The following is a 12,760-nucleotide window of genomic DNA, read 5'->3' on the forward strand; positions in this document are numbered from 1 at the left end:
CAGCTTCGAGTCCACAACAACAATGCTCTGTGAAAACAGCTTTCTCCAAGTCCTGCCATACAGTCACAGTGTGCGGCCACCATCTCGCCATTTTCTTCACCGATAATTCATGGAGTTAAAGGTTTTTCGCTCATTCTTTGCAAGTGGTTAACCTGCAATAGAATATAGCTTGTAGTCAGGTCACGTGACTTTTGTTTGCGAGTTTATTTCTGGTGAAAGAAGTGGTGGTCAGACCAACCGATTTGGCTGCCGTTATGTAAAGAACGAGTGAAACTGTCTCCTACTATTTTCACAGTTTAGAGGCCAATGCACGGTCAAGATACCTTCAGAAAGTTGCTCTGTGCAGTGGGATAGATCCTCACATGCTAGTAAAGAAGGATTTTTCCTGTGAGTTGAAAAATTATCCATCCATTGAGTTCCCCAACATCTCAAACTACCTGGTGCTTCAGACATCGTTCTACACGGACAGATGAAAATCTGGAAGAGCATGGAGGAGTACAACTTTTTATATGTGGCTGGGTTAAAGATCTGGGGATCAGGACACTACAAGATAAATCCTGTATTGTTTTTCCCTGGGTGGTTAGGTTAACTGGTGGTTCTAAATTGCCCGTAGGTGTGAATGTGAGTGTGAATGGTTGTCTGTGTCTATGTGTCAGCCCTGTGATGACCTAGCGACTTGTCCAGGGTGTACCCCGCCTTTCGCCCGTAGTCAGCTGGGTTAGGCTCCAGCTTGCCTGCGACCCTGTATAACAGGATAAAGCGGCTACAGATAATGAGATGAGATGAGATTAAAACAGATAAAATGCAGTGAGAAGGTACATTCCAACATCTGTGTAGGTAACGCTATGCCACAAATCAACATCGTCACTCCAGTTGAAGGGATTTTGTACAGATCATAACCACTAATAAACTCTAATTTCCACGTATATCTATCCTTTGCTTCTTTCTGACTTAGATTATCCAAGTAATCCGGTAGTAAAGCTTTTTGTGGCTACTGCCTCATATACATAGAGGCTGTAGCCACTATGTCATCGTGTTGTAAGAATGTAAGAATGAGTGTAACAATAGCGCACTGTGCATACGCATACAGGTGTTCCTATTAAAATGGCCAGTGAGTGTATACAATTCAGTTCACCATTCGAAATAAATGGACTAGACTAAAGAAATCGTTTTCAGACATGTTTATGCTTGTTACCGAGGGAAAGTGTGTTCCTATTTTAAAATATGCTCCAGGTTGTCCCCCTGTCCTTGCCTTCTTCAACCAGTGGTCCCATATGTGTTGTAGATGTGACGCACTTCCGAGTAGTTATGGGAAGTTGTCGAAAAGAGTATTGAGACCACTGAGCTCTAGCGCCAGGCCTTTTCCAGGAAAAAAGAGCTTCGGTCATGGCGACAGCGTGTGTATGTCAGCCTTGGTTCGGAGATTTCAGTTTCAAAAACTGTAAGAGTTAAGAGTAGAATAATATAGAGTACAGACACTTGGTATATTTTACTTCTATGATTTTTAAATTGTTCATTTTTTGATTATGCTTCATTTTTGTGGCTACTGCCTCACTGAGTAAATATATATGCTGTATTTACTGTATGGACATGGTTTCAGAAAACAATTTTATTTATAAGCAATCGCCACATGTACCCATAGGGTACCTATTTTTTAGCTGTAGTTTTCTTCAAACGTCAGACGTCTGACATTATCAATATCACTTATCTTCAGTATGTAAGCAAAGTTTTCTTGTCCCCCAGGACAAGGGGAGCAACGGTTGCTAACATACCGTAAGTGTGACGTCAGTACAAGGGGTCTATAGGCATGTGATCGAACTGGGAAGAAAACATTTTCAAAACCCAACACACAATATCTTCAGGGGTATTAGCTAACCAAGGAATTGAAGTTAAGGCAATCGATTGCATGCTTTCAGTTTGCACAACTTCTCCAGGAACATGACCTAATTACAGAGAAGATATACCGGATAACCAGTCGAAAACAACACTTCCATACCACAAGTTATTGCGTGAATGAAAAAAAAACACTGTTAGAATATGTTGAAACAACTTTTTTAAAGTGTCACTGCCTCAAGTTGATTATTTTCCTCCAAGCTACTGAAAAACCACAAGGACATAAATGTCTCCTTCCGGAAAAGTTCACCATATTAAAATCTTTCTGATGTCACCAAATGCTTTAAAGTCTGAGTTGTGAAAAAGTAAAATGCTGTTCCTGTGAGTTTAATGTAACATCCATTATAAACGATCAGCTTGGGATAAAATTCAGTTCCTAAAAATTACATGTACGTTTTTAATACAATGTTTTATGCCTCGTCTTTCACATGAAGCTGCAGCTGACAAACACGACTTGGCCATGGTTTAACGCAGCCTTTGGGGATGTTTCAGTGGCACATGTGCAGAACTTCAGAGTAAACAGGAAGTTTTGATGGTCAGCTCATGTATGCATGATGTATGTGTGTGTGTGTGTGTGTGTGTGAAGTCTAAAGGAAGTGACCGATTACATATTTTATACAGAATTATAATTTACAGATTCATATTTATATCTGAGTGTTTCGTATTTCCATGTTTTCTTGAAGAATGTTTTCATCTTTTATAATCAGAATCTCACGTAAAAATGTGACTTCGTGCATGACTTGTTTGATATTTTGGGTTGTGGTTTTTTCCATTTCCTGTCTCTCTGACTGTAAGACCCTCTTTGTAAACTCTTCGTCTCGTTTCCTGTTGAACAATCACGTGAGTAAGACCCTGAATGTGTGCAGTGTGTTTTGCTTTATGATGTATTATTATGATACTGGAATTATTTTTTTCGACTTCTCAATTTGACAACTTCGAAAATTTGTTATAAGAGCTGTCCAGTTAAATAAAGGATCATGTTGCAGTTTATTTTTTTATTGTTGTCTGCTGATCTGTGACCTTAAATAAATAAATAATTGATTGCAATGTATCTGCCTGTACGTCACACATCCTTTCCAGATCACTGCTCTATCTAACCTTTTTAAACTCAGACTCCTTTGAGCTTCTAGAACATGTTTAATGCAGGATGAAGCCCAGATGCCCCACAAACCAGATGTCTGAACTGAACAGCAGCTGGTCTGTAATTACTGATCACATAACTGCCTTTTGTTCGTGAACGACTCGGTGTGTTTGTTCTCAGGCCTTCCTTTGTTAGTTGTGCCTGTATGTTCATCTGGAGATCAGAATGCATTAAATATTTAATCTAAAGCATTTTAACTGATGCATGGGGACGGCCGTTATGGCAGCACGTTACACAGCAACACAATAAATAGGAAACATAATTTGAATTGTTTTCTGGAGGTTAGAAATGCTCTGTGTGGTGGTTATGCTTTTTTATGCTAACATACAGCAGACAATTTTATTTCTGTGTGTCTTCACCTCAGTGTTGTGTTCTACTTTTAAAGTGATAGTTTGATGCGTGTAGGAAGAAGCAGTCCATATACCATACACACTTTCACACACAAACCTTGTTCGTGTGTTCAGCCGAACAGCACAAACCACATTCACACACCAGTAGACTGCCCTACATACAGCTAGCCACAGGTTCTATTATGAGTTGCAGTGAGACAGAGATGCATGAGACCCTGTGCACACAGAGGTTTTCTTTTGAGAACATGCATGCAAAAGTAATGGCACGTTCATTTGTGTCAAACCTTATTTATTACAAATGATTCCAAAACATTTCCTGTTTGACTTTAGTCTTTGTAGCACTACATCACACTGAGGTGAAGCTCCATCTACACCTCACATACAGCATTCTACATCACAATCTCCAACAAATGAAAACACCTGAATGTGAACCTTGTCAGCATCTTTTTACATCTTTTTATTTCTTTCACACATTTGGCCACTTGGTGCTCACCACTTCCTTTAGAGCTGTGACAGAAATACTACTTGAAAAGAGGTTTGTGATCTGGCGTGATTTACCTGAAAGCCGCTTCCACACTGGAAAACCAGATAAACCGCAAGCTCAAGAAGTAAAAATATCTTAGCTGCAAAGATTAATGATAGAATAAAAGGTGATGGAAAGTTCATTAATAGGAGTAAACTTTGGTAGGGTCACCGAGGCGAACTGGAACAATGATTCCGACTGGGAATTTGACTCCATCCCAGGCCACACTGCTCACACAAACCTCTAATTTTGTAGGCTAACCATGGGCATCGTTTTGGTTTGAAAAGTGCTGGGATACAGATGGGACTTTACATGATCCTACCCGTCACTGCTCTATTGCAATGTCTGCCTCTGTTGTTATCACGAACATAACCTGAATACAAATGCACCCAATTTCACAGGTTACTGGGACTGTGTAGGGCTTTAAAACTAAAACATGATAAAAATAAACAGTATATATCTCTGTCAATTCATGGCCAGCAGATGCAGAACTCTGCAGAGAGAAAATATCAAGGTTTTCAAGATGTGCAATAGCTATCTCTGAGAAACAACATTTTACATGTTGTCATGTTAGTTTGCCAGATTTTAATATTGTGCAACGTTTTCTTAAAACTTCAACCATTCCTTCTTTAGTCTTTATTCTTTCTTTGGATCTTATTAGCTTCTACAATGAGGTCACTAGTTTTCAGGTTCATACAAAAACAATTTTAAAAAAATGTAAAAATCATGCAGTATTGATAAGACAAGAAATGCAATATAAGCCAAATCTGAAGATCAGGAAAGAGGTGAAATGACTCCATCATCATACTATCAATAGGTAGTGTAACAGTAGGCTACATTAATACATTATTGTTTTAACTTATTTTATCATGTACCGACAGATGGTGCTAATTAGGGCCCGAGAACCGTTCGGTGCGAGACCCTATTGTTTTTCGAAGGATTATTATTATTATTCTGCCACGTTTGGCCTTATTTGAGGCATTTCCCATGCATGAAAACTCATGAAATTTGATACATACATCAGTCATCACTACTCAGCCACAGACTTTTGGCCCTGGGCGTGGCCCAGGGACTTCATAGCGCCCCTTTTTCCATTTCCCATTGAAATGAATGGGTAGAACTTTGGAATGATGATGTCATAAGGCCATTTGGAGTGAAATTACACATGGTCATTTTTAATATACTCCTCCTAGATGGTTCATCAAATTCATGTCAAACTTGGCAAACATGATGCCAAGATATTGCTGAAGTTGAATTGCTATGGGATTTTTGATATGTTGTAATATGTTGAAATATTATAACATATAATATGCCAAGATATTGCAGAATGTTGGACTTGATATCTTGTAATATGATTCTGATACTCTTTGGCCGTTATGGGCCTGTCTGGTATAGCGCCACCAATGGGCCAAGGAAAGAATAAGGTTTTGAATATGTGTGTTTTGACACATGATGAAATTTAACATGCTCCTCCTAGACGGTTCATGAGATTCATGTGAAATTTGTTATACGTGATGCCAAGATGTCACTGATATTAAATTGCGAAGGGATTTTTGATATCTTGTAATATGTTGAAATGGCCTTATGATTTTAATATCTTGCCACATAACCAGGAAACGTGTCAGAAAGCCACAGTGCACTGACTTTATGGTCGGACACTTCTTATTTCAATAGATATTATGATTTTTATGATAACCTGATGCCCAATGGGCCTGCCTGTTATAGCGCCACCACCTGGCCAAGCAGGAAATGTGCCAGAAATTGGCAATGCCTTAACTGATTGATCTGACACTTTACAAAATATTGTGTATTATGATTGCGATGATATTCACATGTGTAATTCAGATGTCTAGCACAGCACCACCATCTGGTCAAGCAGGAAATGTGTCAGAAATTGGCACTGATTGATCTGACACTTTGCAAAATATTGTGTATTATGATTGTGATGATATTCACATGTGTAATTAAGATGTCTAGCATAGCGCCACCATCTGGCCAAGCAGAAAATGGGGAAAAAATGTTCAATTCATTGATGGATTGATCTGAAACTTTACAAAATATAGGATATCATGAGTCTGATGATATAACATATACAATTCTGTGCACACTCATACACACTCACCGTCATATGCATATTTATGCATACACACATACACTCTCTCACAAGTATGCACTCACATGCACACGCAACATCTATGAGCACACTCTCTCTCACACACACTCTCTCTCTCTCTCTCCCTCTGACAAACAGACACACACACAAAATAATATTGGAGCTCCAGCGGCGCACCATCTCATCTCATCTCATTATCTCTAGCTGCTTTATCCTGTTCTACAGGGTCGCAGGCAAGCTGGAGCCTATCCCAGCTAACTACGGGCGAAAGGTGGGGTACACCCTGGACAAGTCGCCAGGTCATCACAGGGCTGACACATAGACACAGACAACCATTCACACTCACATTCACACCTACGGTCAATTTAGAGTCACCAGTTAACCTAACCTGCATGTCTTTGGACTGTGGGGGAAACCAGAGCACCCGGAGGAAACCCACGCGGACACGGGGAGAACATGCAAACTCCGCACAGAAAGGCTCTCGCCGGCCACGGGGCTCGAACCCGGACCTTCTTGCTGTGAGGTGACAGCGCTAACCACTACACCACCGTGCCGCCGTGGAGCACCATACCTAAGAAAAAATGGTAAAACCATCGAGTCGATTTTTTGTGGTTTGTCCGTGTACATGTACCACCAGTCATACACACCGCCTAGTGGCCAGTGCTAGTAATTACCAGTCATGCACACCGCCTAGTGGCCAGTGCTAGTAATTACCAGTCATGCACACCGCCTAGTGGCCAGTGTTAGTAATTACCAGTCATACACACCGCCTAGTGGCCAGTGTTAGTAATTACCAGCCATACACACCGCCTAGTCGCCAGTGTTAGTAATTACCAGTCATACACACTGCCTAGGCGGCACGGTGGTGTAGTGGTTAGCGCTGTCACCTCACAGCAAGAAGGTCCTGGGTTCGAGCCCCGGGGCCGGCGAGGGCCTTTCTGTGCGGAGTTTGCATGTTCTCCCCATGTCCGCGTGGGTTTCCTCCGGGTGCTCCGGTTTCCCCCACAGTCCAAAGACATGCAGGTTAGGTTAACTGGTGACTCTAAATTGACCATAGGTGTGAATGTGAGTGTGAATGGTTGTCTGTGTCTATGTGTCAGCCCTGTGATGACCTGGCGACTTGTCCAGGGTGTACCCCGCCTTTCGCCCATAGTCAGCTGGGATAGGCTCCAGCTTGCCTGCGACCCTGTAGAAGGATAAAGCAGCTAGAGATAATGAGATGAGATGAGACACACTGCCTAGTGGCCAGTGTTAGTAAGTACCAGTCATACACACCGCCTAGTGGCCAGTGTTAGTAATTACCAGTCATACACACTGCTTAGTGGCCAGTGTTAGTAATCATAGACATATAAACATAGACGCCGCCTTCTGCGTAGAATCATACGTCATCCTCGCCGCCATATTGGATGTGGCAAAGTGGAGATTCTTCAACCGTCTCTGGTATAGCGTCAAGACAGTAGCTGAGAATAAAGATGCCTCATTCATGTGCTGCGTTTAACTGTACCAACAGGTTTACCGTCCAAACGAGATCACATGGGATTACTTTTCACAGGTGAGACTGGAAAAATACTTTTCATTGTATTTGGTCATTATAACATAATTTTACGAACAGATTTTTCTGACTTTGTGGCTAATATGAAGTTCCGCGCATAATAGCCGTTCGGTGAAACCTGTCTCCAAACAACAAAGTATTTCCTTCGTAATTACGCTGATTGTTGTTAGTTGCTTAGCTAACTTTTCACATACTATGTAGGTTTCCCAAAAATAAAGCCATGAAAAAGCAGTGGGAGACAGCTGTGCAACAAGAAGGGTTTTCTGCTACTCCATCATCCATGATCTGCAGTGAGCACTTCAGAACGTAGGATTTTGACAGAACAGGTCAGACAGTCAGGATCAGAGAGGGAGCTGTTCCTTCAGTCTTCAGTTTCCCAGCTCATCTCCACCGGGTAGGTTTATAGTTATAAGCAGTGAGAATTAGATAATACAGTGCCACACTATGATGAACATTTTTGAACGTATGATGAATGTTTTTAACCTTTCTGAATGTGAAGGAATCAGTAATGTATTTTGTTTTGGTATGACGTTAGAACCTGGCCGAACTCAGTTTGGCGGTCATTCAGCTCACTTTATTCAACGAGAGTAGGTCTGTGTGGTGACTCAATAAATAAAACAGTAAATTTTTATTTTCATTCACTATTTCCAGTTTTTCCACTATTTCCATCATTTATCATCAGTCTTGTAGGTTGGTTATTTTGGCCTCAGGTTTTGGTAGCTTGCTACGGTATGCTGACTGATTAGGTTACCTGAGCTATCTATCGCGTATCTGTCGCTAGTTTGCAGTGTACAGGGTATTTCGCACACTATTTATAACCATCACATTAAAAGTTATACGTGTTGTTTTGATGCCTGTTTGTTTCCCAAATATATACATGTCTTAATGGGTGAATAAAAGGCATCGAGTTAAATATTATTGTAGAAAGGGGCTTTATGAAGTTCAGTTCATTTACTTGCACTGGTTTTGCCACATCCAATATGGCGGACACTCTGACGTATCCCAGCAACGGGGCCACCAGCTCAATGCAGCGTCTATATGTCTATGGTTAGTAATTACCAGCCATACACACCGCCTAGTGGCCAGTGTTAGTAATTACCAGCCATACACACCGCCTAGTGGCCAGTGTTAGTAATTACCAGTCATACACACCGCCTAGTGGCCAGTGTTAGTAATTACCAGTCATACACACCGCCTAGTGGCCAGTGCTAGTAATTACCAGTCATACACACCGCCTAGTGGCCAGTGCTAGTAATTACCAGTCATACACACCGCCTAGTGGCCAGTGCTAGTAATTACCAGTCATACACACCGCCTAGTGGCCAGTGCTAGCCAGTAAAGAAATAAAACAAAAGAGACTGGCTAGGATATAAGAAAATTCTACAACCCAGAAACAGATGGGAGCTCCGCTTTTAGGCAGTGCCTAAATCTATATATTAGTGACCTGCCATCATTGTGCATTTTGTTGCAGACACACACACACACACACACACACTGCAGACACAGGAAAGCTAAGATGACTTAAGATTACAGTGTGAGATAGAGATAAGGAGGAGACACATGTATCGTTTTGTACATATATAAATGTACATTTTCACACCACAGAAACACACACACACACACACACACACACACACACACACACACACACACTAACAGTCTTTGTCTGACTATCTCTCATCTGTCAAGCAGTCATGGCATTTGCAACATGCACATCACCTTTGAACATTTGATGAACATATGACATGTGACTGTTTTGTTGGGTGGCGGAATGTCCTGGGTTGCGGAACCAAACGTGCGAGGGCCCGTCAAGGCCGCCAGCGGCTTTAATTAGCTTTGTCATTGCTTGTGTCACACAGGCTACTGCACTACATTCATGTACGGTATGTATTATGCTTACGCTATTGTAGTCTGTTTTGCTGTTCAATGTGTGAACTTTCTCGAGCTTTTGTGGCATGACAGAGTTTTGGCAAATCCATCTTCTAAGTCAGGGATTCTTAACCTTTTTGACACTGAGGCCCAATTTTTTCAGTGCCGAGTGACCTGGGGCCCTAAATAATCACGGTGTAGATTTAATTGATCTCACTCATTTGTATTCAATGATAAATCAAATCCACTCACAGTTTAACAAGCTAACAAGCTAAAACATGAGTAAATTTTAATGAATAATAATGAGATGATGAAATGTGATCACCACAAAGATTTTTATTAAACCTACTGTATGTTAACTTTTGTGAATCATGGAACAAATCAAGCAAGGAAAATCTGAAGGCTTACATCAGGCTTATTAATAATGAAGACCAATATTTAGATTTAAGATTTAACAAAAAGGGACTAAGAAAATCAATCAGTAGATCAATAAAAAGATAGTGGTTAAAACATACATTCAAAGTAACATTTCTTTAATTAAACTGTAAATAATTTTAAATGCAAATGACACAATAGCCTTAATAGCCTTTTTTTTTAAGAAGAACCAAAAGATGTTGCTTTTTGTATTCTGAACAACAATCAAGTAGTTGAACAGTCAAAACAGTCCATATTTAGGCCTAACAAGTTACAACTGTTTTTTTTTTTTTTTTTTTACATCTTCACCTCTTAATGAGACACTTGGGCCTGCTTCTGAGACACAATCAGATCCAGACTGGGTGGGATGGGGGAAAGGCTCATTCTGAGAGTAGCCTCCAGTGATGCTCTGAGTCTGTTTCGGGTTTTTGTCTTTGTTGTGGCCACAATGGAGAATCCAGATTCACACAGGTAAGTAGTTGTGAATGGGAGGAGGAGTTTCACAGCCCTCTGTGCAAGACATGGGTACTCTTTTGAGGCAAGGATCCAGAAGGATCCCAGGTCCAGTTTATCCCACTGCAACTTTAAAGTGCTGTCGGTGGAGACTTCCAGAAGCTGGGATTCCAGATGTGAGGGCAAAGCAACATCATTTGCAGTGGGATCCACAGAAAATGGGTCCAAAACCCACATATGTCCCTCTCTGGGGTCCTCTGGAAAGTATTCATTAAATTTCTCTGCCAGTTGTGACAGGTGCTGAGAGACTGAGTCACTGATTTTCACATGTGGGGAGTTTTCCAAAATGTCAGACAAAAGTGGAAACACATCCATCCTCTTTTCCTGGGCCCTTTTGCTCCACAAAGCAAGTTTCTTCTTAAAAGCTTGAACTTTGTCTGCAACAGAAAAAATGTTGCTGTTTCTTCCTTGAAGTGAGGTGTTCAGCTGGTTCAGTAGTGAGAAAATATCACACAGGTAAGCAAGTTTAGCTGTGAAGTCTGTGTCAGCATAGTAATGTGCAAAGGGAGATTTTTTTCTCAGTGAGAAAAGTGAAAACCTCATCCCTCAGTTCAAACAAACGCTTGAGAACCAGTCCTCTTGAGAGCCATCTCACTTCACAGTGATAGAGCAGTTGGATATGATCTGCTTCTACATCCTCACAAAGCTTTGCAAAACATCTGGAGTTCACAGCATTGTTTTTAATGAAGTTGATGGTTTTGACACTTACTGTCATCACTTCGTGAAGCTCTGGTGACATCTTTTTAGCTGCAAGGTTTTCACGGTGAAGAAAACAGTGTGTCCATTTGGCTTCTGGTGCGCGGTCGAGTATCTATCTGATGACACCGTGATGCCTGCCAGTCATTGACGCGGCACCGTCACTGCACACCCCAACACAGTTCTGCCAGTCCAGGCCGTTCTCTTTGAAGTAGTTGTCCATGCAGCTGAAACATTCCTGAGCCATAGCGCGTGTTGGTAGCTCTCCACAAAACAGTATATCTTCGTGCAAACTACTATCCCAGCGATATCGAACAAAAACCAGCAGCAGCGCAGTATTAGTGAGATCCGTGGACTCGTCGAGTTGTAATGAGAAAAATGGACTGTCTTTTATCCTCTCAAGAAGCTGCTGCTGTATGTCCGAGGCCATATCCACAATGCGGTGACTGACAGTGTCGTTGAAGAGTGGAACAGTCTGAAACTTCTTTGCAGCAGCCTCTCCGATCAGCTCACGACACATATCCACAGCGGCAGGAAGAACCAAATCCTCCGCTATGGTGAAGGGGGTTTTGGTTTGTGCCACACGTTTGGCTACCAGATAACTTGCCTTTAACGCACATTTAGAGCTGCCAGTCAGTGACACGATACTTCTTTTCTGTATTTGTAGTCCGTTTTCTTTTCGTTTGAAGTATTCGGTCGGCTTCCCCACCAGTGTGGGATGCTTTGTTTCGAGATGCCGCTGCAGCTTTGACGGCTTCAGCGCTTCATTGGAGAGCGTGAGCCCACACTCCACACATTGGGCTCGTGGCTCCTTCTCGCTGCCCTCATTTACAAACCCGTACTTAATAAACTCTGGGTTGTACTTACGTACAATATTTGTTTTTTTGGGTGGGTTGTCTTCTTTCTTTTCATCTTGTTTACACTTTAAAAACTTATCCATGGCTGTGCTTGTTGCCGTTGCATTACCAGCATGGATAATAGTTCCGGTTTGCAAACGTGGCATACAACGTCACAGCATAAACATTATTATAATGCATTATAGTCACATTAAAATAATAATAACTAAACTATAAATATAGTGTGTTATTGCCTATGATTGAGTGTGCTGCCAACAAATTTCGATTCTGGAGTAAAAAATTTTGTGTGTCTGTAAAGCTAACAAGCTACAGTCCAACGGCCCTCGCGGCCCATTGGTGCAAAACTGAAAGTTTTTTGCGGCCCTCCAGGTGGCGCTTGCGGCCCAAGTTTGGGCCGCGGCCCTATGGTTCAGAATCCCTGTTCTAAGTTTACTTTCTTTTTTTTTTACTTGTTGAAACATATTGCCTTTGATGTCATATGATCTCTTGTCGCACTCTTTGCTATGCCTTCATGGTGATGTAAGATGTGCAAACTGTGTAGCCTATGGGCTGTTGTCACAGTGTTATTAGCTACTTAGGTAGCTATGCAAGGTATGTTGTATGACCTGGGGCCTCATGTACAAAGCTTGCGTACGCACAAAAAAGCTACGTACGTCACTTTCTGCGCAAACATTCATATGTACAAAGATTGACTTAGCGTGGAAAAGTGCGGTACTCTATGCAAACCTCATGGCTGGCGTACGCACATTTCTGGTGCATCTTGGTACTTGGCGACACTTAGAGGCAGAGCAACGCAACTACATTTAGGCCTACTCAGTCAAGAGTCATGACATGGCGAT

The sequence above is a fragment of the Neoarius graeffei genome, chromosome 3 (genome assembly GCF_027579695.1).
Source record: "Neoarius graeffei isolate fNeoGra1 chromosome 3, fNeoGra1.pri, whole genome shotgun sequence".
Lineage (NCBI taxonomy): Eukaryota > Metazoa > Chordata > Actinopteri > Siluriformes > Ariidae > Neoarius > Neoarius graeffei.